Here is a 4,131-nt window from a genome sequence, read left to right as displayed (position 1 = left end):
TTTCAAGAAAGCATTCTTCAAGGTTTTTCGTGCAAAGTTCAAGGTGATCTTCGTAGATTTAATTATACAATAAGATATGGGTTTTCTCTCCTGGAATTCTTCGTCCAAGAGGATTTTCAAACGTTTTTACTTCATGAAGATCAAAACTAGGATTGTTCCCATCGAATCGCATGTTCACCTCCCTAGTTCTCCCGATTTCCGATACTTGTAGTATTAGTAGTGTAATTCTCGATGCATTGTTGTTTGTATGTGGTGTTATCTGATCATTATATGTATGTTTTAGTGATATATATGTCGAATGAAATATACATGTTAGATCTGCATACTTAGGGTGTTATTTACATGAACGTTGAATGTTATAATGCCTACTTGTGTTCGAGAATATTAGATTGTTATGAATTGCTCATCGAATTGTTTTATATGTTAAAATTTGGCATTTTTAACATGTTAGATTACTATAATGTATTCATGAAGTGATTGAATTGGCTAGTGATAATATTATGATAAGTATCTAGTGAAATTGTGTTTGATGCCAACAAATTGGCTAACAAAACTTTGTCCAATCATATTAAGTCCAAAAAGTCATTTTAATCTCCACGTCAATGAACTTATAACATAGTGTATGCCAATCAATGGGACAAGTCCCAACATACCCTACCCACACAAACTTATGAACATAATAGCATTGTATAAGTAATCATGACTTTCATAAAGAACGATGCAAGACTAACAACTAACATGAACAAGTTAAGGTAAGTAATGAAATAATTAAAAGCTTAAGTTATGAAATTGAACTAATATAGAGTGTTAAAAGAAGTGAGACAGGTTTCAAATACATTTAATCGTTATGTCAAAAATACTCACATAAGAGGGTGCTAGAGTCCGTGAGACAAGTCTCACTCGCATCATAATGATAATGCAAGACTTAAGTTCATATTCATCAAGTAAATAAAGGGGTGACCAGTTATCTATAGATTTAAGTAAACCTCATAACTAGAAGCAAGCTTCCATAATGTGTGAATCAACTCTAAGAAGATAACAAAGTAAAATAGATCTGAGCTTAGCACCGATAGACTAGCAATGAGCTTGTGTCAGCACATGTAAGCCTCATGAGATGAGATCACCACCCTGGTGGACCAGGGTCTCCGTATCTCTCCTAGTCTTCGAACTATGTTTCGCCAGCATAGGGACTAGCTAGTGGATGTCTCCACCTAAGAATGCTAGGCAGTTTTGATTTCACTTTGGCCGGTGCTTCCACCTATTTTCGGTGTGGGGAAGACACCTGGATTTGATGTTTAGCTCACATGATCTATGTCGGTTAAAGCTCGGGAAAGTATTCGGTTCACTACAGCCGTGAACCCCCCTTTTTGGTGTGGGGAAGACATAGACACGGTATCACCTTAGCCTGTGAACCCCCCTTTTTAGTGTGGGGTAGACAGAACTTGATTCAGCTTAACCGGCGAATACCTCTTTTAGGTGTGGGGACACTGGATTTCATGTAGCTCGAATAATCTACTTCCGTTAAAGCTAAGAGAATTCTTTAAGAAGTAGAGAGAATAAAGTAGCATGTTCAAAGTGAACAACAGAGCAAAGAAGTAGAATCATAAGTTCATAGTGAACTAAGTAAAGTAAGAGCTTAAAGAACATTAATCGCTAGTGTTTGATAGAAACAAGTTAGTGGCTTGAGCCAATAATGGAGTATGGATTATGTCCCAAGAACCATATATTATGCAAATAATCAAATAATGGACTTAACCAATAAAGATTTGCTTATAAATACATGCATCCCAATTTAACAAAGAAGAATGAGAATTCTAACTTGTAAGTAGGGTAGCCATATCATTTCCTTAGTCTTGAGAATTGCTTACTCGATTCATTGTAGGTATGCGACTACAATGAATCGTTGCACTTGTAAGTAAACATAAGATCAAAGGAGATCATTTAACTACATAATAGAAAGAAGAAAAAGACTGAAAAATAATATAAGTATGAGAAGGGTAGCTCTGGCCTAAGGAGCAAATTTTATAAAAATTTGTTTAAGTTGTTCAAAATTATGTTCATGATTCCAAGGTCTTATGTTCATATAGAAAACGAGTTATGTGCCATAATTGCATGAGAACGTGTCATATACATATCATAATTCACGATTAACAAATTAAGAAAGAAAATAACTTAACTTTCCAGAAACGACATGTTGCTTTAGGAAGAGCTTTCCTTGTTTATGCATAGTCCTTATGTGTTTATGTGCATACACTCATACTTAGTACTAGTGTGTACTAACCCCATATATTAGTATTATTTTTATAACCGCAGGTTCTAAAAAAGATTGAAGTTTCGATGAAGCGGTTTGGATTAGCGATCTCCAGACTTTGGTAGGTCCTCTTAAGTTAGAGGATGCTACACTAATTATTCTAGCTTAGTACATTAGACATAGCTAGTGGAGATAGTCCGTAGAGTTTCAATTCAACCAGTGAACAGCTAGTGGAAATAGTCCCTAGAGTTTCAATTTAACCATTTGTTCAAGCGTTTTGTAATAAGGCCAATTGGCAAACTATTATTATTATTATTATGATCATTTATTTCAATTATTAAATCTTTAATAGATGGTTGTTTAGTTTGAGTTATTAAAATATCACTCTTATGCAGTACTATATGAAGTCTATGTATACTTTAATAAGTATTAAAAAGTTTTAAATTTTCCACAAATTTCACTGTATGATAGTGATGAGAGCTAAGAAAAAGCTTGTCTGCGACCGCTGATGTACCGTGGTTTCACGGTACTCTCAATGCTTTTTCCTTAAGTTTAGTGTGTGTCTAAGGCCTTTTTGTATTAGTTTTAATGTAGTTTTCTCTTTGTTTGCAGGTTATTTGTCCAGAAGGAGAACGTGGGAGAATCGTGTTGAAAATTGCAAAAGTGACGACGTACGGAGCCATCAATGGTACGTTGTGACCTCGACGGTCCATAGGTGGCCACCGTCGTACGAAGAAAAAGGCTGCTAAAGGAAGTTGAGGAATTACGACTAAGTGTGGAGCTATGGAGGCTCTCGACGAACCGTCATAGCCACGACAGACCATCCTGCACATCCGTCAATGTTAACAGAAAGTAGCCTCAGTACCCATCTTCAAAAGATTCCAAGTATGGAACAATGGAAGCCATCGCGGGCAGCCGTACATGCAAAGAACCGTCATCCATGTCCGTCGATGGTAACAGAAAGTTGGTGAAGAAAGCAGCAGAAAAAGAAGTTAAGTATGGAACGACAGAGGGCCTCGACGGTCCGTCGCTCCAGTTTTCGACTCAGACGCGTTTTTGGGCAGATTTTCCTTAAATAGATTTCCCTCTTTTGTTAGGATTCTATTATTATAAATACTTGTAAAAACCTCATTTTTGGGGTTAGACTCTTGGATATTTTCTAGTTTTATTGTTATAAAGTGTTGAATTTTCGGAATTTGTGAAAATTACTTTATTTTCCAAAATTGTTTGTTGCAAGTTTTTGATTAATTCAGGTAATCTTCTAGATTTTCTTCAATCTCATCAAAGTAAGTGTATGAATTCTTATTTAATTAATATGAATTGTGTGATTATTAACATGGGTAATTAAACTCCATAACTAGGGTTGTGGGAACCATGGGTAAATAACAAGGTAAAAACTAGCTAAAATAGAAATTCTTGAATAGTGTCTTGAATGTATTTCTGTCATTTAGAAATCTTTTTAACGAGAGCACGCATTAGAACAGGCCTTGTTGCTGATACGCTCAAACTTACTTCTCAAATAAGAAGTAAAGCGGTCGTGTCAAGTAAATAACCGAACTAGTGAGGTTGGGATCGTTCCCACGAGGAAAATAGTCTAGACTTAACTTCAACTTGTTATTACTATTGTTTGGTCAATGACTTCCTTGGAAAGTAAATAACAATAAAAAGGGGGGGTTTCTAATTCTAAGTGAGTGAAAATAAATAACGCAATTGAAAGAGACACTTAACAGTTTAGAAAGTTGGATTTTAATCAATTAATCAAAGTAACTAGGGTTTACGTGTTCCCCACAGGTTCATAACTTGATAATTCTAACTATAACAATTCTTTCCTAGTATCTTGCATGCAAAGTGATAAGTTATGTATTTCTAAATCCTTGGTC

This window comes from Solanum pennellii, chromosome 9 (assembly GCF_001406875.1).
Source record: "Solanum pennellii chromosome 9, SPENNV200".
Taxonomy (NCBI): domain Eukaryota; kingdom Viridiplantae; phylum Streptophyta; class Magnoliopsida; order Solanales; family Solanaceae; genus Solanum; species Solanum pennellii.
This window is presented reverse-complemented; position numbering follows the sequence as displayed.